A 23,077-nucleotide genomic window follows, 5' to 3' on the forward strand; every position below is an offset into this window, starting at 1 on the left:
ATTACATCCAGTATAGAAAGTTTCATATTGAAGTGGGGGTTATATTTTCAGATACAAAGATAAAATGATCTTGTCTCAGACTTGATTTTTTTTGTAGTTGTTGAATAAAGCAAAATTAAAGGCTGTTGCATTCACCTTTGTGCATATTTGCTTTGTTGTTTTATTTTGAAGTGCAGCCTGAGTTTTTGATTTCCAGCCCTGCCAAAATTTTAATTTCTTTTTAGAAGTTAAATCACAGTGTTCTTTCAATTCACCTTCCAAAACAAGTTTAGTTATGCATCAGTTCTTCAGAGAGTATTTGTGTGTTGCGGTGCCGTTTGTGGAGAAAGGGAGAGATGTGTTCTATTTTTCTTGAGTGTTAATTTTAGCCATCGGTACAAGTAAGTTTCCTGTAAACATGATGAGTTGAGCCACGGCACAAAACTAAGTGGTGCTGTGTGCTGCAAGGCTGCCTGGATTGCAGGGCTGTCCTGCTGCCAAACGTCACAGTGGAGTATTGCAGAGGTTATGTGCCTTGGTAGCCTTCAAGTTGCATGTACACTAAGTCAACCTTTGCTTTTGTAGAATGCATGGGTGCAGGAAAAAGTATTGGGAACTGTGAGAGTAAGAAGTACACGGTAAGATTGGCTTTACGTTCAGAGGAATAGCAAAAAATGCATTCAGTCGGGAAAACTGGAGCAGTGCGTGTGAGGTTGTGTAACAGCCATGAAAAAGCAGAACCAAGTAGGCATTTTCTGCTCTCACTGAATCAGGCTCTGCAGATCTTCTGTCTGGATTCAGGCAGATGATTCTGCTGACTCACTGGGAGTCATATCATGTGAGGCCTGCTAATATTATCCTAGGCGTGTAAGAGCGCTTGTTTTTCTTTAAGGCAGGAAAACCATGAGAGCACCCAGTTCGAGTGACAGTGTAGATGAATTGCTGGTTGGGTGGCAGAGGCCAGCAGGATATTCGTGGCTCTTCTTTTATGAGTTGAGGCAAAAAGAGAAAGCGACCTGGAAGTATGGAAGTGTGACTGATGTCTTTGGGAAGAGGGTTTTCGTGGTATTGCAGTAATCTTGCTTGTGTCTGACGTGGTGTCATAGGCTTGTTTGGAGTGTAGTCTGCGTGCAGGCAGAAATGTTTGACATTTGCACACAAACTAGCAGGTTTGAAAATCAAGTAGGCCCAAATACATGGAAATGAAACATACAGAGTTAGTAATAAGAAGAAACTTTGTTTCACATGCAGAGACCTCAGATGAAAAAAGCCGATGAGCTTGCACATACGAGCTGTACCGCTGCGGCACGTGTTCTGGGCTGCGCTCCTAACCACTGAACTGTCTCTGAAATAAGAGTTTACATAATGCTTGAAAGGCTTAGCACAATATTTCACTTGTGACCACTTGAAAATCAAAAATAAAGCAGAAACAAACAGAACTGTGATTCACACCCAACACTGTTGTATTTACTGTTGCAAAAAGAAGCAGTTGAATGCAGAGCAGAATATAGCTCCCCACTGGCACACAGCTGCCTTCATGTTCCTCCACTCCCACATCAAGGGGGTGGGGAAATTAGCTTGAATCTTTGAATTAGTACCATTGAATTAAAGTTCTAATGATTTTGAAAGGAATTAATAAACTATGCATTTTTTTCCACTGATTAGAGCCAAATATTAATTAGTATCAGTAGGAAACAATATGTGGATTTTATTGATAGAGTACTTCTTTAACCTAAGGATTTTGGGGTGGAATAATGTGGCTACTGTGATATACCACATGTTACTTGAGGAGGTCTGATGCCCCGTAGCAGACTGAACTCTAGGCCAGACAGCCTTCAAAATAGAGGTGATTAGGATCTGTCTCCTAATCCCTCACCTTGTGCTTGTCAGCACAAGTCTTTGAAATGGTAAGGAACCCTCATGCTGAACACAGATGTCTGGCTATTCAGATTGCAGTGGTGCAGGGCAGTGTTCTGCCAACATGCAGCATTCTCTGTGTGTTATGGCATGGCTCCAGTGTGCGTGCATCAGGCTTCATGTGTTGGCATCCCCATGTGAGGACTGGCAGAGGTTTATTGCAATTCAGGGCATGGCTGAATGGTAGTGAAAGCCCATGACCTACTGTTGGAGGAAAGGATTTTAAGGGCAGTGAGTTGCAAGCAGAACCAAGTAACATTTGCAGTTTTGCCAGAGTTGTACAGTGTTATCTAACAGTGCAACTTCCAGCCAAGCAGAAATGATAGGATCATACAAAAACAGGACTGGAGATGACTTTAAGAGGTACTCTGGTTCATTTTTTGCCTGAGGACCAAATACATTCTCCTTAATGTCATTCTTACAAGGTATTTAACTGTCGTATTTTTAATGGCTTCATATAATGGTGAATCTATGAAGTCTTTATCCCACCTATTCAAGTGCTTCTCTATTTTTATCATTTAAAACAATTTCCTAATCTGAACTGTTACTTTTGTTCGTGCAGTTAGATTTCTTGCAGTTGCAATTTTGTAACTATATGAATATGAATAGAACTCTTACTTCTAAGTAAGAAGGTGCATGCATATCTAGTATATGCAGTATCTGACTGAAGATGCATTATCTTGTCCCATCCCTTTGCTCTACCATGTTAACTCCTCTTAAGACTCAGTAATCTGGAATTGTTTGAGCCTGGTTTTAAGTAAGTTGTGCTTTCTCTGACTATCCTGTGGCACTCTTCTGGACCTTGTCTGGCAGCACACCTTATTGAAGGGCAGTGTCACAAACTGTGTGAGGAACTGCATCGGAGCAGAACCAGAAGCCTTACATCAGAAGTCGCTTTTATTGTTTATACAGTCCTGTATAAATATGGAATTAATATATATTTAGGGTACAAGAAACAGCAAGGTATTGCTGATCCATGTACAGCTTGTGATCTGCCACCATCATCAGCGTTTTTACTGCAGAATATATATATGTTTTTTTCATCTGTTTGCATGCAGTTGAATGTTCTTGCATAGGTGAAAAATCCTGCCCTTCTTCTGACTGCAGTAAATTCTTATTTTCCAGAAACATTTTACCCGTATGTCAGCCCAAATTTCAATTTCAGACCTGTCTGGTAGCAACCACTTTCTCATTTGTATGTTGTGTCCAGATTTAAATGCTCTAGGTTTTATCTGTGGAACTATAAAACAATCTAGTTTGGAAGAGACCTTGCAAGGTCATTTACTCCAAGTCCCTCTTTAGCTTCTCAGTTAAGGTGTTTCATTGTTCAGTATCCAGCATACAACCTACAGAGCTCAACGCAATTCATGCATTTTGATCATGACCCTCTCAGAGTATTCTGAGTTGGAGCACTCTGGACACAGCTTTCTCCCGTGTGCTTGCATTTTCTAGCTAACAGAGATTCACTAGGTTGGTCAGCTTGGCGCTTCTATTGACAGATAGGAAATCATATTTTGAGATATTTCAGAATACAAAAGCTTCTTAATTTCTCATAACTACTTCAATTCAGACTTAAAGAAAAGTTTTAAGTAGCCTATGCAAGTCTTACGTGCTTTATAAATGGCAATTATTAATTTGGCATTTCCTTGGAGCAGTACCTGATTGGCAGTTGCATATTATCATGGCATGGCCTTATTTCTTTAGACATAAAGCAATTTCCGCTGCAGCCTCAGCTAATCTGGGAGGAGCCAGCTGCTTTCCAAATGTCAGGTTTCGATGCTGGGAATGGAAGGGCTGTTTGAAAAAAATAAAAATAAAAAAAATATATATATTAAAAAAAAATAAATAACAAAAAGCTTATTATTGCTAGTGGTTTATTGCTACAAATCCCTGCTGTGTGCTGAAGTATGTTTGGGTAAGATGCATATCCTCATTGAAGAAAAGCCCATTAGTCAGAGGGTGAGAGCTGCCTGATTTCTTTTGAATTTGTCCTTTAGCAGGTTAGTCCGTGCTCCTCAGGATGTGTGTGAAAGAAGAGGAGCTGGGATTACTTGTGCTTCAGCTTCAGGTTATGCTGCAAGGAGAGGTTATGCAGCTTTCTCACCACAGGAATAGTTATCAAATATAGATAATAACTTGGGAACAGATTTGGCCAGATGTGCTGAGATCCCCAGAGCCTAGGTCAGGCTGTAGGAGATAGAGAGGCAGATTTGAAGGTAGTGTGGGGCTAGATAACCAAGCTCATTTTAAATCAAGATTCAAATTTGTTTAACGTAGACCAAGTATTTTATAGCTATGTAATGGATTGAATTGATGCTCATTGCTGTATTTTTTTTTGTACAAAATGGGCTGTGTGCTAAGCATGCAAGGGGTGCTTAATGACAACATTTGATTTTTTTTAATTTAATTTTTAGTATAATGTGATTTATCTGTACTATTCTCTAGTCTAATTAAAGATTAAAAATCTGCCACAGAATACAAAATCATAATGTGATTCTACAATTCCATCATTTTGTAGCGTCTTAAAAAGTACCATTAGCCAGTTCTTACAAGGGAAGTATTTGGAGGAGTCTGGCTATCCTGTGCTTTCCCATGGCTTGGCCTGCAGCGCTCTTTATTTCCTCAGACCCCGTTCCCCGATAGAGGTGCTGCCTTAGTGTCCCATATATGAGTCCAGTGAACTTGTTGGAAAAGCTTTTAAGTGCTTCAGGAGGCTTTGGGTCAGGTCCAAAAATCACAGCCATTAATCCCACACGTTGCTTCATGTTCAGAACAAAGGATGTTTTGCTTTTCTAGGCACTTGATGTATTCTTGCACTGGCAAGGCGGTAAATGCTGCCTCTGAGTACATACGACATTACCAGGTGATTTCCCTGTGAAACAGGGGCATGATGTGTCAAGACCTTTAACAGTAAACCTATGGGTGTTGCAGAGCTCATTATTAATAAGCTTTAGAGTTTGGGATAAAAGTGCAGAAGAGAGAAACTAAATGTTCTAGCTAAATTATTAGTCTTTTCAGCCTGTGTCTTTCTTTGAAAGACTGTTCTGAGAAACTTAGTTTTGTCATGCTTGTAGTGCTGTGTTCTAGCATGGGGTTTTAAGGAAATTCTTTCTTGCTGGTATTCAGGTACTCAATTCTGCGGAGGAGGTCATTGGTCCTTGTAAATGAGAAGTTTTGTAGTGGATTTGTGCAAAAGAGCAGGACATATTTGTTTCTTCTTTTTTTTTTTTTTTTTTTTTTTTTTTTATTATGTTACCATTCAGCCAACCAGAGAGCCTTTCTATGGTCTTTTTAACAAAAAGGCCCTCGTAGTATTTTTAAAGCAGATTAGAAATAATCTTTCTGCATGACCTTCCCCAGGTGACCTCCTGGTTTGCTGCTCTTTAATTGGTCATTGCATCATGAAAGCGACGCTTTGCTGTTTAATATGGTATAAGGGAACTGGCAGTGTGTCGTTATCTGTGCTTGATCACCAGAGAGAAGGCAGTTCAGTACGGCGTACCGAGCCTGCTTTGTGTGAGACACGTCTGGAGAGCAATGTCACTCCGGTAATGATATGCTCAATGGCACTGCAGCAAATGAAAGCACAAGAGAAAAATACAATGAAGAGAATCCTAAAAACTTCTTTTAGGTTAATACGAACTTGACGTATAATTATTTAGGTTGATTCCTTCATTTACCAAGTAATTATAGCTTCAAAATCTGTTTGAGTTAGCATTTAGCTTCTCTCCATCCAAGGGGATCATAACATTGATGGAATATGTATTAGACTGTTATTCTGAGTAAAAGTAATTAAAAATATATCTTAATTATTCTTGATATGATAGTAACCTATAATAAATTATGAAATGAACTGTTCAAACAAAATATCCCAGTAATGTGCTTCTCTTCCTTTGTATATGAAAAATGAAGTCAAACCTGCTTAATTTTACAAGGTTTTAATTAAATTAAGGGCTTCTAAAATAGCGTAAATTATGAAAGTGAAGCATGAGCAGTTTAGTTGGTATTGGATTAAAAAAAAAAAAAAAAGTCTTGACACTAAAATTTTAAACAGAAACATTAAAGTGGCCTTCAACAATGACTGGAGGATTAGAACTGTGGATATCAAGAATTAAAGGGTTTTAAGGGAATAATCTTTCTGTTTTGGTTATTACAAGCTAGTACTGATATATTTGACCTAAAGGAAAAGCTTTTTCCTTCAGCTGTGTAACATCTAATAGCTTTTATTGTTGTTCCCATTATAAAGAGAATGTCTGTAAATGAGTGCTTGAATGTTTGCTTTTCTTCTTATTTAGCTGTAATAACATTGAGAGATAAATACTGAAAAGTAATTATTATTCCTATTTAATAGGACAAGCTTGTTTTTAATGTGCACAATTCCTAGATTTCAGAACAGGAAGATTTATATCCTAAACTGCTGGTTGCTGTTAACTGTCTTTTGAGGCTTCAAACGCCGTATATGTAGAGAAACCAGGAAACTACGTAACTGTGTTCTAAATTGTATTATAAGCAGCTGAAATGACAAGGTAGATTCATAGATATTCTCACATTTCTAGGCTGCTATGTGGGATCTTAACATTCAATTGATAGAGCCGTTATTTTCAATATTCAAAAATGCTTCCACTAAGCTTTCTGAAGTGTTTTATTTATGGTATACCTGCGTATTGGGCATGCACACATGCAAATACGCTGCAGGAGAAGATCTGAAATAAAAATGCTGCTGACATTTGTTATAGAAACTGGAAAAATACATGAGATCGGTTTCTGGCCATTGGAGCTGAGAAGTGCAAGGCTTCAAGTACAGTTCTGAATACTTTCAGTGAAGAAAGTCTGTTCACCATTCTGGAAATTGTGATAAATTGCCTTTTTAACAAATTATTATTGTATTTGTGAGTTTGATGTTATTTCTGTTTTAAAAGAAAGCATAATTAATATATATTTATGAGTGACCTTTCTATGATACGGAAACAAATACAAATATTTAATAGAAGTTTTTTGTATGAAAGACAGACTCAATTAAGTTTGTTCCAGAAGCACTTTTTCAACTGTAATGTATTTTGAAAAGCTATAGAATACTGAAAAATGATTTTAGTATCTCATTTTTCAAACATGATGAAATTTGTATGGCTCTTGGAATGGGAAGATAAGGAAGTAAGAGCTTTTACTTTCTTTTTCCTGCTCCTCTCCCACATATGGCCTTGAATGCCATTGTTGATGCCTCCTTTCAGCACTTGGTCTTCCCAAGAAACGTCGTCAGGCACTTTCTGTTTTGCCCAGGAGATGCGAGGCATATGTAGAAGTGATAGATTATTTAAAAAATGCTATCTAAAAATAAGGACAGTTTCAGCACAAGCTCGATCCAGTGCCCTGCATATCCATTTATTTCTAGATTAAGATAAAAACCAGCTGGATTTTTTTTTTTACTGATCGTTATAAAAAATGAATTTATCTTGCTCATTCTAAAAAATAATAATATTGTGGTTCTTCAAATCTGCATTCTGTGGGGTCATGCTCACTTAGGAACAAAGGTGTGAGCAGGTCCCAAAAGTCGGCAGCCAGTCTGCGGCCCTGCCAGCAGTGACCGAAATCTGGGGACTGAGTGGTGCATCACCCAGCCTCTGCTGCTTTTCTGTTTTGGAAAGAGTGGTTTTGTTTTGTTTCTGCTCCCCATCAAGAGGGTTGTTGTTAATGGATGAAAATAGCTTCCATGTGAATGTCATAAGAAGCAATGAGGTAATCATGCTTTCTAGCGAGGCAGCAGTTAAAAAGCATCCCTAGCTTTTTAAAATATATTTTCCATTTGTTTTGTTTTGTTTTTGTTTGGGGGGGAGGGGGGAGCAAGGAAAGGGCAGCAGAGGATATTTAATTAATATATTCCCTAATTGTATGGTATCCAGAGAAAAGGAGTGCTTGGTCACTGGCTAAATCAGTGGCTTTTTTGTCCCCCTCTCCTCTTAATGATATTCAGACTGTGAAGGGGTTGAAATATCAACCTCATATCTGAAGACAAATTTACATTTCACTCCAAACACCATAATTTAATGAAGGTTTTATGCTGTTGTGGATACTTAATTATGCTAGAGGCAGAGCTGAAATTTAATATTGTTCTGCATGCAGGGAAGATTTACTAGTAGCTTATTTTCAGAAGTCCTCTAAAAGGCTATTGCCTATGCAAGGCTCTCTTGTTGTCTTTTACAGCAGATTGGAAAAACCTGAACTTTCATAAATAGAATTTAATTTTAATTGTTAAATCAAGATAATATGTGTCTGTTTTGGTTTACTGATTATTGAGAAGCAGGTATCTGAATTAGCTGGCTTTGCAGCAATGAGATGTGCAACATTTACTGTCCTTAGTAGATACATCTTGACAATCTATGTGTGAACAAATATAATCATTCAGCTTTACATGGTGATCATGTATATAAAACATGACTACAGTTTAAAAATTATTACAGAGTACACCTTTTTTTGTTTGTTTCCTGTAACAGTTCTTCTCTTGCACTGCAGAATTCTGCAATTTCAGTCTTAGCCTCCATGTTCTTCATTGTAAATGTAACTGTACTACTTCAAGACATTGCTTTCTCAGTTTAGAGTGACTGCACCTTGTAACTTGGAACAGCGCTAAGAAGCAGGGGTAGAAGATGGGGTATCCCTTACTGCTGGGGAATGAGGACCTCTGTGAGAGTCCCATTCCAAGAGCCTGAGGCGCCCGGGACATTTCTTGACTTCAAAAAGCCATACGTGTACAAAATCTGCTAGCACTCAGAAGCTGTCAGTAATCAGAAATATTGAGCGAGATTTAGATGCGTTGTACTGTACTGGCTGTGTTGTTTGGTGGAGGTGAAACATCCAAGTTTACATGCTTGTAGGTGAGAGAGCTGGAAGCCAAGTGAGTATCACTGCTACCTCAGTGATAGCTTTGCTGCTTGGTGTGTGTTTCTTCCGTGGATCAAGTTTGATCTTTATTCTTGAGTCAGAATCAACAGTTGGTTCCACCTGCCACAGACCAGCATTGCCATCTTAGATGGAGGCTCAGGTGTTGGAGTCCCTTAAGCAGCTGCAGCCTCGGTGCTGTGGTTGCTTTCCCTGTTTTTCTGTTCCTGGGCTAGGGTCACTAGATGAAGTGCTTTCAGTGGCTGGGGCTGTGGCAAACAAATGAGTTTGAGTATGCTGCAAAGAAGCACGTGAGATATATACCTGATAGTGATGTGAAGATATAAACAGGAGTTCTGATGGTAAGAGTATTTGGTTGTTGTGTTTATCATTCACATGGATAATATAACTGATAATTCAGTGAAACAAGCATTGTTGTGGTTAGTTATATATTAATTAAAAATAACTATGTCCAACTTGTCCAGTTACGATATGGGTTATGATATGATTGTTGCTTTTTTCCCTGTGCCCACAGGCCATTCCTGTTCTGTTGGCCAGGCAGCCATGTGCCTTGATGGACTGTTTTGCTTTGTTCAACCTGATTGGAAAGAACCAGGTTTTACAGTGGTTTGGACTGTTTCTTTCTAATGAAGACTTTCTAAACAAATCTACTGGGGAGATTTTTTTGTTAATTAAAAGCTGTCATCTCATTTAAATATATACAGGTTCATGCCTGACAGCTTTTCTAGTAGTAATTTCTTATCACTTAGAATCTGAATAGGAAAGTTCATGAGTTTTAGATGTCCAGCTTGTTGTCGCTGGGTAAGAGAATTAGACTGAGTGAGTTCAGCTGGGGAAACATCTGCTGTAGTTCCGAGCTGATTGCTGGCTTTTGGCTGCACTCAACTTTAAATTGTTCTGTGGTTAAAAGAATCCGGTCTGGTTATTTTATAATTGAAATCATGACTCAGATGCCAAGTCAGAAAGCAGCTTTCTGAAAGGTAAAGAAACTTTATTCTGTGTTTCATTATTTTTTAAACTGTTGATGGGGGATTTCTTGGCAGCGGCATCTTTCAGCACAGCAGAACTTGGAGCGGTGTTCCTCAGGCTGCAGTGAGGATCCCTCAGTTCGGTACAGGGGAGGAGCTGTATGACTTGGTTGCATGCTCTTTGCTTAAAACTGTATGTAATTTTTGCCCTTTTCCAACTGGGGGAGCAAACAAGTTCCCTCCTAAGTGTTTGGCTGTTGCTCCAAAACAGAAGTATATACTAGGTGTTTCAATTAAAAGAAGCCCTGTAGCAAAATGTGTTAGTCACAGGCAGAGGCCAAGCGTATCATTATCCTGTAGCAAAGGCAGTGAAGATAATGAATGGCTGAGGACAGTGGACAGTGAGAAGCGAAGCATGTCATGTTGGTGCGCTGTTAGTGGAGTATGAGCATGCTTTGCATTAGGAAGTGCTGAGAAATTAGGGGGATGTGGATGATCTGTGGAGAAAGAGTGGAAGGTAGCTTAATGGCATGTAGTAATATTGAGGCTTCTAATGCTTTTGCCTTAATAACCAAAAGATTTAAGAAAACAGCTTTGGTGTTTAATTCCTTCTTTGCTTTGGGACAAACAGAAGTTGTTTCCAGGCTTCCAAAGCATTTTACTTTGAAACAAAAGAAATTTAAATCCGAAAGGGACTTAGTCTGGTGTACTATTCTTTCCTATGAAGTATATCCTTTATATAAACAGCTTAGGTGATAAGCGTGTTATATTGGAGTTGGGACTTCAAAAATTACACTGGAGAAGTGGCAAATCTCAAAACCAGTATTATGTGTGTGATCTTCCTTGTTCATACTGAGCTCAGGATTCTGCTTGTCGCAGCTGCTAAGCATCTTCCTGAAATTAGAACTGCAGAGCCAGCATCCCACTAGTGGGCAAAGAACAGACAGCAGCAGTCAGAGCAACTTGCACAGAGAGCAGAGCCGGTGAGATGGGAAGGAAGGGAAGGGCGGCCAGCAGGTTGAAGGGGGAGCAGCAAAGTGCTTATTTAGCAAGCCAGGAGGACATGTTATTTAGTAACTGTGTGTGTTATCTACAAATCTGGGAAAATGGGCAGGAATAGTAATGATTATGTATTTTAACAGGTCACTAAAAGGGAGCTGAGAGTGCTGAGACAGTACCTACTTTAAATCGTGATTTTTATATTAACGTTGTCGTTCAGATTGCTGGAGCATGTAGCATGTTTATCTGCTTGCCACTTGTCTAAACCAGCACAGTCTTCAATAACAGCATACTGCTCTTGAGTTTCCAGCTGTTGTAAAAATGTGTTTGAGCGTTACTACAGTTTAAAACAGAACAACTGCAAGATGCATTTTCTGTTCTGTTTAGAGGAAGCAGAACTTGAATGTGTCCCACTTGAATATAGAAAAATCCAGTACACAATAGGTACTTATGAAAGTGGTATTAGAGAGTGCCACCTATTGCTAGAAAAACAGTAATAAAACTATTTTTGCATGTCTGTCTAAATGGAGCAGAAACGTAGATGGTACCTGTTCATCTTTCAATCATTTCAAGGTCATTTTTGCTACATAGATGTGAGTTTGGGGCTACATTAGGAACAAAGGTGGATGTATTATGCTGTAGGATCAGAGATGCTACAGTAGGCTTCTGTTCGTGAAGACTTGTAACAAGTGGCACATGACTGAATATCACTGGCTGTATTTTCGATAAATATATTGTCTGATTTTTTTTTCTTTTTTTTCCTCTCTTTTTAATTGATGACATTATGTTTTATGCAGTGGAGCCGAAAAATATAGTGATCTGGATTCTTCAGCGTTAGATTACCCTCCTCCATCAATTCTTCCAATGGACAAATATGAAAACTGATTTTTTCACCTGCCCTTTGGATAATGGTGTTTGTTTTATTATAGAAGCCTAATTAATGCTAATGGTAAGAAAATAAAAGATTTATAGGGGCAACCTCTGACCAGTTTCAAGTTTTAAGTATGTTTCCTAGCATTATTAATCCATCTTTCTGCTACTGACTGTTGTTCATCTGTACTGGAGAAACACCCTACCCTAGAAAAACATGTACAGTTTGAACTGATAACTTTAAGGGAAATAATAACTGTTGTCTTCTCCTTGTTGCTTTCCTCAAGAAGATTCTAGGTGGCAAGTTAAGAGTGGGAAAGAATGGAGCAGCATGTAAGTGACCTGCTCTTCCTCAGGTTTGGACAGGTATCTCTCAGGCGTTTGCTGCTACTTCAGCCAAAGGGCATTACTTATTTGGAAAATAAGTAATTTTCCTTACCCAAAGGAAAACGGATCTCCTGGTACTGCTGCTGAGGTTCTGGAGAAACAGATGGCTGCAAAGCTTAAGAGAATCAAAGAAAGCAGTGCTCCATTCTGTAAGCATCTGTAGATTCAGAGAAGATTCAGGGGAAATAAAGGATGACCTATGCGTCTCTTGACCAGAGAAATGATGAGTAGAAAACTGACTTCATAGTCCTAGTTAAGTTCAGGGCTGAAATCTAATTTAGCTAAATTGAAAGTCTTTATTTATTGATTTTTTATTTATTTATTTATTTTTCCCCTCCTTTGCTTCAAATGATGTGTAGTTTCCCTTTCCAGTTGCATCTTAGGTCCAAGGTTCAGAGGTCATTGTTTTATTCTTGATCCTTTTCTCCATTGGTCCGAAACACTTGCTTCTCTAAAACAGATTTTAACTTTTTTTTTTTTTTTTTTTTTTTTTTTTTTCCCCCTGTAAATTTCTGTTTAGCTACTCTGTCTCTCATTCTGAATGCTGCAGCAACCAGAAGCAGCATAAAGCCTTTAGCAGCTACATTCTGTAATATGGAAAAGGGGAAGGTTGTAGCTACTTATTGATTCACTTCACTTCACCAATTGATTTTCTATGATCCCTCTTCTTGAATCTCCGTACTGAACCTCTTGAGCAGTCTGTCTACATAATGCCCCCGTGCCTTTATTTTGTGTTTGTAGATACTTACTCTCTCAGTGTTCCTTAGCACTGCTCCACCTATTTTGGTGTTTTCTTACCCATCGATCTGCCTGTCACCAAGCGACAGAATAGTGCCAGCAAAGTTTCAATTCCTACTGGAAAGTTTCAGTCTCCATTACAGTTTTTCTTCGTTCAGATGCTGTTGACAAATTCTGCCTATTTATCACTTTCTGCTCGCTAATGTGCATCTACAAGTTGGTACGTAGTTATATTAGGAGCTCCTTATGGCAGGGATCCAAGTGTTGTAAAACATCTTGTGATTAATACTGAAAAAAATGATAAATTAAAGATGAAAGGTATATTACCTGTACTAATGGACAGCCTCATTTTTTAATGGAAACTTTAGTGTCTACCAGAAACAGACACAAGATATAATGAAAGGAAAATATTTTTTCAGCAATTATGTGTCTTTATAGTACGTATCCCTTTTATTAATGAAAATCCCTTATTATTAATGAAAATTATTTTTTTTTTTAAAGACATACAGAATGTATGAGGAAAGGCATCATCTTGAATCATGTCCTTATGGTTAACGGTGAAGCCAGCAGATGACAGTTCAGCTTGAAAATGAGCATGGTGCTGAAGGCTCTGTGCTCTTAGGCCCCTTTGGATTGGATATATTTGTTTGAACAGTGAGGATTTGTTTTTCTTTCTTTAAATTAATGAAAGTAATTTAGTCAAATACTGTTTTCAGTGTGTGATGTTTTGCTTGTGTCATCTCCTATAAACTGTGTATCTGTGGCCCAATACCATTGTACTGTGGAAAAATTTGGGAGTTAGAGGAAGACAAAACGTTCTTCATGTAGTTTAAGGTATTAATTTATTGAAATAAATTAGATTATGCTTATCATAGAAACTTGTGCTTATGTGTTATGACCTTGTATCATCTACAGTTGAACGTAATGTGCTTATGTTAAAGTTGTCCATTTAAAACCTTTCCCCAAAGAGGGTGTTTCTTATTTCTTTTCAGTTGTGTTGTGATTTATTCTTCTAATTAAAAAGCAACTGAAGTTAGAGAACACTGCAACCTATTGTTGTTTTTTTTTTTTTTTTTTTTTTGTGAATGGCAGTGTAAATGACTTAACAGCACTAAATTGTACTCTGTTTCCCCTCTCAAGGCAATGCTGGTATTATCTTACAATACCACCATGTGATTTTGTCTGCTATTAATGTGTTTAACAGCAGATGGCAAATTTTATTAGGATAGGAATGGTCTCATACTCTTCCATTTGCCCTGGCGTAAATCAGAAGTCATTGCCTTGAAATGAGAAGATTGATTCTTGCGTAAGAACTTACTAGTGTAAATTAGGAAAGTCAAGCCTGATATGTGGTGATGTACCAAATTATATTACAGGATATTTAAATTCTGTCTCCTGCTGTGAACAGCAGGGTACCATTTTTATCCTTCCTGTTGAATGCAAAATCACTTTTCCATTTATAAATTGAGCCTGAGCGGAGCACTCTCAGTATTGGCTGTTCCTCTGCTGCTCCACACACGGAATATATTAAGACACCTGTTCATCCTTGTAAGGCAAACAACAAACAAACCAAAATACTTTCCTGTAAACAAATTGTTCTGTGATTAGTGGAACTAATGAAGCTTCACCGCGTGCAAATTTCTGCCCTTCATCTCTGATTCCTTCAGTGGAAAGATTGCCTGTTTCTCTGTGCTAATCTCCTCTATGATCTTCCCCTCATACCGTTTCCCCTACAGGTTCAGTTTCCATCTTCCTCTATCCCTAAGTCCTTCTTGACATTACTAGGGTTCTTCCTGCCCCTTGTAACCACCAGCAGTGCTTCTGCCTGGCCTTGGGTGACATGGATGCAGGCTTGAAGTCAGCAAGTAGCTCTTAGCTGCTTATTTTACCAATTTGGGCAGATTTTTCTCAGAGCTCCGAGGGATTTCATATCTTTAAGATGGCAACTATGTTGAACTTGGTAGAAGTGAATCAGTAGATATGAAAAGTTTATTTCTTCTCCTCTTCTTGCTCCACTGATGGTTCTTATTCAGACCAGTTTGTTTTGGCTAAACTGCTGCTGTTCTTTCTCCTGTCTTGATGAAGTAGAAAAATATTTGGAAAATATTTGGAAAACTTTAAACCAGGGAGCATTTGTTGGCCATAGCTACATACCACGCTGTACCATTATGTTACATATGGTTGGCTATTGTGTTTATATAGCTTTGTGCTTTGTAGGTCATATCTTTTGACATCAGCAGTGTAAGTTTTGGATAACTGAACACATAGCTGAGGCTCATAGTATGTCTCTGTAAATCAAGTATTTTTCAAAAGGTCATTTGAAATTCACTTTCCTGAAATCTAGAAACTAATTACGCTTTTCAGGTTTTCGCTAGCTTAAAGTTGACTTGTCCACGTATCTACAGACATCTAAGGTTACTGTTCTCATCATAAAGGGGAAGCTGTTCAAATTTCTTTGCTATTACTGTTTAAAGTTAGTGAAGCAAGGAGCAATCAGTGTCCTTTTAAGCTCTACTTTTGTCAGTGGCTATTTATAGAATCACTGTCTTAGCTTTTAATACTTGCAAATCCTACCTAAGTGTATTTATGCTCACTTAGGCTGCTATCCTATGTTCAATATCCAAATGCCTTCACTTTTACTTGAGGCCATTAAGCTCTTCTGTTCCATTGAGTCTTTTTTGTGTTTTGTTAAATGAAAGCATGCACTGTATTTTTTTTTTTATTTTTTTTTATCGGTATGTATATAATGGAAATGTCTGCAAGTTTTAAAATTGTTGAGTTTGCTCAGTGCAGATCAGTGGCTATAAAGATGTCCAGGAGCAGAAGGATTATGCTGTGCTTGTTAAGATGGCATTCTGCTTGGCCTCACAGCACAAAATCTCTTGGTGAATATAAAGATTATGCATTCCTTTTCCAAAGGTGTATTAAAAAAAAATAATCAAATAAGTAATTTTATCTCAGTAAAATCATAGGAAAAAAAAAAAAAATTGACATGCTTGAACCTTAATAGTTAATAAAAAATATTAAGCATAAAATTAATGCAAATGAATAAACCACTGTCAGCTAATCCTAGGTTGGCAAAGAGTGCCTGTGTGGCTCTTTGGAATTAACAAACAAGTGAAATTATCGCCATTAATGAGGGTCTACTGGTAAGCCATGAGCATTTTGCAAGTGTGCGTGCTTTGCTGCTGAGTTGTATCCATGCCTCAGTTTAAACCCTAAACTAAGGAGCTGAGGAGTTGACAGGTATTGTGGAAGGCAAGGACTTGAAAAAATTAACTGAAACAGAACCTACGTAACAAATCTGTCCTTAAATTACAACTTGTAAAATTAAACTATAAATAAAACCCATACCTAAAAGTCAATTGGCAACTCTAAGCATTTGGTATTATGTTCTTTGAAATTATTGTGGAAGCAACACTCAACATACATACTAGACTCTTATTATTATTTTGGTTTCCTTATTAAACTGTGAAATTTGCCTTATCCAGTTTCATAGCTGAGAGATTATAGGACTTGGAAAAAGAAATGAATTATTAAAATATTTAATCATTTAGAAATATGGTATTTTAATTTCTTTATGTATTTATGTACCTCATTCTGTAGAGGTAATTAGGAAAAAAATGACCCCATAAAAAGATTTATGAATTTCTCTAAACTGCTTAATGAGGCCTAATATAAATCTGAATTTCAAATCACATTAGGGTTGTATGCCCTAATTCTTGATGACAGTTCTGGCTTGCCACTCAGTTGGCCTTTTATTTTGTGTCATAGATTAACCAACCATGGGTTTTATGTCACTATTTTATTAGTGCAGTGCTATACTTGAAAATTGGAAACATAGTTTTCTAAAATTAAATTATTTATTTAACTTTATTTACAATAATTTTCTTAGAAAATACAATTTGCATTCGGGAAAAAAGATATAAAATGAAAGTTCAGACTAATTCAGTTAGATATTTTAAGAACAGATACATATAAATGAGAGAAAATTCCAGTCTAATTATCCATATTCGGTAACGATACAAAGAGAAGAGTGTGGTTAATGCACGTGAGCAGCAGCAAATCAGTTTTGTGGTTCTGTACTGCTCCTGAGCAGCCATCGCTGTTAACGGGTGAGTGATGTTGTGTACAGTAGAGAATGCATTTACAGATTCTTGAAGATGGTTCTTGAAATTGTATGGTGTTTGTGTCACCTTATAAAAGAGTACGACTGTGTTTTGTAATTGAATCAATAGGATCTAATAAAATTGTGAAGGGACAAAAACCTCCTATGAACTGTCTGTGTTTCCTATGGAATGTGCTGTTTGCTGGAGGGGCATAGCATGTCTTAATGCCCTGTAAGTCATAGCATGTTGCAGGTCTAACTAAATAACTAAATACATAGTTTTGCGCATGCTTAATATCCTGGGATTGGACTAACAGTCTAGGAAGAGTGAAAAATTGTCTCTTGTCTTTCTTTGCAAATGCAAAGGCTTTACCACAAAGGCTCGTAGATGTCAACAAAGGTTAGCCTTTCCTGTTTGCCTAGAGGTTGAAGGAGACTGTAAGGAAAGCAAGGACTGATGCAGACATAGCTCTCCCTGGTGATTTTTTACACTTGCATATTCCTGAAAAGGGAATTTTATATGTATCTATAGTTATATTTATGCAAAAATATATGTATCCATTTTTTTTGGTCTTTGTGTATAATTTCTTCTCTGGAGTCTTTAGGTGTTTTACTTCTATGTTCTTCCTCTTGTAGCGTTCAGATTGTCTTGTGATACCTTGGAACAGAACACAGTCTTAGAGAGCAGTAATCCAGAGGGCTGTAGTCTAAGGAGCTGTTTTGTAACTAGATACAGACCATGGGTAATACACCAAGCAGTGGTGGTGAATTTATTTATTTTTTTTCCACTGAACATAATTTTCCTTTAGTACTGTCAGTTCTCCTGATCCATATGCTAAAATAGGCTTCTTCCTGCATGACGGTACTACAGCTGCTGTCTGTTTAGCACCAACAGTTGGTGTTACTCCCTTACAGCATTTTCATTTTATTTGTGAAATGATGGCCTTCTTGGTGGTTTGGGCAGCCATAGTGCTTCACTTCAGCTTCTGCATTCTTCCTCCATGCTCTTCTGGGTACGTGTTTCAGCAGACATTTTTCAATTTTATTGCTTTTCTTTTCACTTGGAGTAAGGTTGCCATGTCCCTGAAGATGTGAACAAAGCTACTTCTCTGGTGTATTATGTTTTCTATTCTGCTGCGATTCAGATGTGGTTTTCATTCATTGCCTCTTGTGAGCAGTGTACTATCAGATTTTTGCCATGATCTTTTCTGTAACTGTCAACTACTGGATTCCCATTCTTACTGACTATGGTCAGTATTTCTCCTTAAGATTTAAACAGCTGTCTACTATTTGGTAGAAAAAAAAAAATTATTTATTTATTTATTTATTTATTTTTTAAATAGAAGTCTGATTGGATGTCAATTACCAAGTGGTACAGAACTTATGTACTTGAGAAATAATTTATTTGTTGTTGTTGTTCTGCAGTTCTAATATATTGAAACACTTGTTTATAATTTCACAGCTCTTAAAATCTTATTTATTTTTATGATTATTCATTAGCAAAAAAGTCAGTTAACCTTCATTTGCTAATTTACCACAGTCTTTCATATTTTTGACTGGCTAATGGGAAGAAGAAATCATACTTTTCCTTTTAAGTTGGATGTAAAACTTACACTCTTAGTTCTGTTATATGTGTTTATGTCAGAGTGAGGAAAAGCATATCTTGGAAGTCTTATTATCTATCAATTGCACGAGGTTTTGATCAGTATTACTTTGAATAATTAGCATTTTTGTTAAATATCAAATCTAATACAAATTCTAGGTACTATTTCATTTGTTTGAACATTTGGCAATTAATAAAGCGTGAGGTGTTATGCATTTCTTAAGGATGGTGACAGTCTACGGAATATTAAGTTTGTACATTAAAAGTAAATTGACACCAAGTTGTAGATTTACATTTTGTAAATATTGCCTAACATTTTTACTTCTCAGTACACTCTGCAGGCCTCAATTGCTTCTTGTTGAAACTTAGAAGTAATTGTGCAGGTTTCTAAAAAAGAACAAAAAGCTGGATGAAAGGGGGTTCAAAACATGGACAAAGTCTGTAGCTTGAATTTGCCATGGCCTTTGGGTGAAGTTGCATGATGATGCACTCTTCTTCCTCACGACACTTTATTCAGTGTTTTGAGCAGATGCTTTCTAGGAATGAATTAGACTTGCAAAGTTGTTGGTAAGATCATGGTTTTTTGTTGTTTATTTGTTTTGTTTTGCTGCTGGGGTAAAGTGAGTGAAGGAAAGGATTCAGGAAGGGGTGATCTTACATGCAAGTGGCCTTGCTCTGCAGTCCAAGGGATTGGTCATCAAAGGTTGGTCAGGGCATTCCTGCCCTGTGCATGCCCCACAGCACTGTCTGAAGGAATAGAATATGTGTTTCTGTGACAGTGCACAGAGATCGAAGAACTGGTAAAACCTACAACTGTGAGGAACAGAGACGAAAGAAAGCAGAGTGATCTAGAACTTGATCAGGTTCACTGCTTCTGCCAAGCAGGCCAGCCCTGTCTAGGCTGTGTCTCCACAGGCAGGAGCACAAATGCTGCAGTAAACAGGCTGTGGTTTAAAGTGTAAACACTCATTTGTTTCTTAGTTACTGAGTATTTTAATTTATAAAAACATTTACGATTCTCAGCTACGGTTGAAGGCACCTAGAGTTGTTCTGTAGCATACAAAGTGCTACATAATATTAAATGCTACGAAAATTGAGCACGCGGTGTTAGCAGACAGTGTCTTCAATCTTTCTGTGTCACGTGCCATCCTGTTATGGAACAGTTGGTGCCCAGGTGCTGTGCAGATGGAGCCAGCAGTGGGAGGCAGGGAGCAGCTGGAGTGAGCCTGCCATGTCCGGAGGAGCGGGGAAGTGCTTGGAGTGCTTGGTGATGCTCAGTGGGTGAGAACCTGTGCTTTAGTAGTCTATTGACTGACATAAATACAGTGCTACAAAATGAAGTCTGTAACAACCAGAAACACCTTATGTAGAATTTGCAGTTGCCTTTTTTGTTCTTGTAGCCATAGTCTTTCGTTTTTGTTATCACTGCATGCTTAATCTAAAACCTGCATCTTAGAAATACAGCTCAATTAATTAAATCATGAACAAGAGCAAGGAGAGTGACAGTATGAAGTGTGTCAAATACTCTGATTGCTGATGGGTGCTGTATGGGAACTGCTGAGTCATGGCCTGACCCACTGATTGAGCACCTGGGGAAAGGAGCACCTGGGGAAAGGACCTGGTCAGCCCTGGGAGCACAGGTGAAGGCAATTCAGCTGTGTGACCGGAAGGGCTGCAGCCTGGCTGCACCTCTCTTAGACCTCATTTAAGGGCTGACTGACGTGGGGGAAGGTTCTCTGGTTGGAGATCTTTCTTTGGTGAAGCTTTCCCCTGTGAATGTTAAATCTTCTGATACAGGTGAGCAATCTTCTTCCCTTCCTTTATAGCACCTTTCTATTGTGCTGGTCTTTCCATTATCATACCTCTGTTTTAATGCCTGTGTTTTTTTGTTTTTTTTTGTTTTTTAATTTTGTTTTTAAATCATACTGGTTTGTCCAATTGCTACAGGTGCCGTCTCAGTATATTCAGGTTATTCTGTAAGGATTATCAGGTCTTGCAGCCTATGGCAATTACACTCAGAGTAATTAAAAAACTCTTTAGTTAACCCTCTGTGTGCTCTGAAGCGGTGGACTGTTATTGTGGGAACTGGCACTTTTGATATTGGCTGGAATGTACGTGACAGAGAAGTGGATTTAGTATGCTAAATATTTCTTCTACATGCCGCAGTGTAAATAGCTCCAGAATGTTCCAGTCGGCTCTATGTTCAGTGTGTGCAGCCCCAGCCTCCCCTCACAGAGGCCCTGCAGCTCATGCTACCAGCACCTCCACACGGGCCCCCAGTACAATTACACAGCACAAGAACTCTTTCTTAAATTTAATTTCAGCTTTTTTTCCTTAATACAGGTGTATGTATTATACCTCTTCCTCCCCACCCTCACACACACAAGATTTAGCCTTAGTGTCGTAATAGGAGAAATCTGAAAGTTCCATCCTTTCTACCTTAGTTGCTTGTTTTGCTGTGTTGTGTTTATTTGCACCCGTCGGTAGATGTACGTAAATGTTTCTCACTTGTCCTCTTCCTGAAAGGAGAATTGAGGATGAAACATTATTAGTTAGGATTTGGAGAAGCATTTTAGCTTGTCAGGTGGCATTTTTAGCCACTCTTGGTGACAAGCTATAATAGGAAAAAAAAAAAAAAACAACCAAAAAATAAAAACAGAATGGAAATTCTGTCCTATCTAGTCCCTTTCTGTGTGGGAGGATTGATGTGCTGTGGTGCTGCACTGCGGCCCAGCTGGGGCTTCCTGCAGGCACATGCTGCAGGTATTGCAGCCACATGCCTTGCTGATGGTCAGCACCTCTTCCTAACAAGGTTTGAAAGCCTGTATAATGTGGTCTTTTGTGAGGGTTGGAAGATGATACCACAAGTCTGGTTGGCAGTTTTTTGTAAATCTGATAAAAGGAGTTTTTAGCACTTGCAATCTCCTTGCGCGTGTGTGTGTGAATTACCAGTGTTTGCATCTCAGTATAACCTGGTGTCGTTCATAGGAACGTTTTCTTTCTGAAGTCTTCAGTCACTGAAATAGTGATACTCGAGCAAGGAAGGTATAAATGAATTAGCAATTATAAGTGAATACTCAAAATAGCACAGAATTACCAGAGCAGTAAGTTTGTAATAACGGTATAATTTGCACTGAGGCATGGGTACGTGGGACTGCACTAAGAAAAGTAAGCATACTAGTGAAAATAAGGAGATTATGGATGTAGAGACTAGCTTTGAATCCCTAATTAGTAAGATTATCTGTATTTCAGCTTTTGCATTTGCAAATTAAAAGCACTATTTGTTTCACATTGATTCATATCTTAGGCAATCCTGTGCTGTGATTCTGGTCTTAAAGATTTTTCATGATACTAATGTATTATGCGTATTGAATTCTTTGATTTAAATAATTGATGGTTTATGGAAAGCTGTTGGCCTGAAATACAGTTATACCTATTCATTTCCAGAGAGTTAGACCTCAGCAGTTAAGTAGTGCTGGTACATCATACTTCTTTTTTAACCAAAACCAAGTATCATTAATTTAAATTTGACGAAAGTGGCAGATAAGCTAGCTGTGTTAAATACTCCCAGTGTTAAAAGACAATTTCACACATATCAGTTGGAAAGATTAGCTTGTCTTTATGTGTTTTGTATGTATTTGTGAAATATTTGGCTTTAGTGTTGATGGTTTGCTTTCCACCTCCAGCCAGCGGGCATTTTATTTGTTTTCAGTGGGAAGTGAATTTACTACTCTGCATGACCAGTTGTTTCTTCATTGAAGTAGTTCTCATTTAGATCTTGTTGCTTCAATTTGTAATGAAGGATAGAACCTCCATTGGTTGTAAACCATTGTGATCTTCCATGTAATCTTACTGATAGCTGTGACTCTAACTAGATAGCTTCATAGGCACATTGCTAAGGTTCTGGATGTTCTGGGTAATGTCTTCTTTTGAACAACACTGAGGATATTAAATTTTCTGAAGAAAATGTGGGAGCCAACAGGCAGGATAAGGGACTGCAGACTGAATAAGAGAAGTATAAATTGCCAGGAGAAGCAACAAGTGGGCTGTGGAATTGTGACATCTAAGATTAAGTTGAACTTCTCACAGTCGGGACATCTGGAGGAAAAAAATGTATTGATCTAAGTTTGGGCGTTACTACCAGGATTAGTGTGCTTTTTCTTTCTTTGGGAATCAAGTAGAGAGGACATGGTCAATTCACATCTGTTAGATTTAGCAGTGTGTAAGTTAAATGGCTAAGGAAACTATTTGGGTGGATGTCTGCCTAGGTTTGAGGCAGGGAGGATGGAGAGTCATAAGGAGAAGATGCTTTTAGAAGTTGAATTTTCATATCCCAACATGGCTAGGTAGTGATACTCTTTTTGGCATTTAAAAGCTGTGAGAGTACCAAAATGCTTTTGAAATCTTCGCTTACGTCTAGTGTTAAACAATTCATTTTTCTGGAAATTATAATGTGTTTTTTTTTCTTTTTTACCTGACAGATTCTTTTTTGCTTTTCATTTTCAAGTGGATTAAGAAGTCTCTCACCCGGTGAGCTGTGGACGTCGCCCAGTACGATTGCAAAACAGCAGAACAGAGAGCACTGCCGATCTCCCCTTTCAGTGAGTAGTCATA

General features: G+C 38.0%; 1 protein-coding gene across 15 annotated transcripts in view; it reads left to right on the forward strand.

Moving 5' to 3' along the window:
• Window positions 1-23,077, forward strand: part of TENM2 (teneurin transmembrane protein 2) — a 602,430-nt gene that overhangs the window by 35,547 nt on the left and 543,806 nt on the right. For all 15 annotated transcript variants that reach the window (XM_052684852.1, XM_052684855.1, XM_052684854.1 and 12 more), the window contains exon 2: window positions 22,945-23,064. The gene's annotated coding sequence lies outside the window, so the exon portion shown is untranslated. The remainder of the gene's footprint in view (window positions 1-22,944; window positions 23,065-23,077) is intronic.

This window comes from Tympanuchus pallidicinctus, unplaced genomic scaffold, assembly GCF_026119805.1.
Source record: "Tympanuchus pallidicinctus isolate F22 unplaced genomic scaffold, pur_lepc_1.0 scaffold21, whole genome shotgun sequence".
NCBI classification, from domain to species: Eukaryota; Metazoa; Chordata; class Aves; order Galliformes; family Phasianidae; genus Tympanuchus; species Tympanuchus pallidicinctus.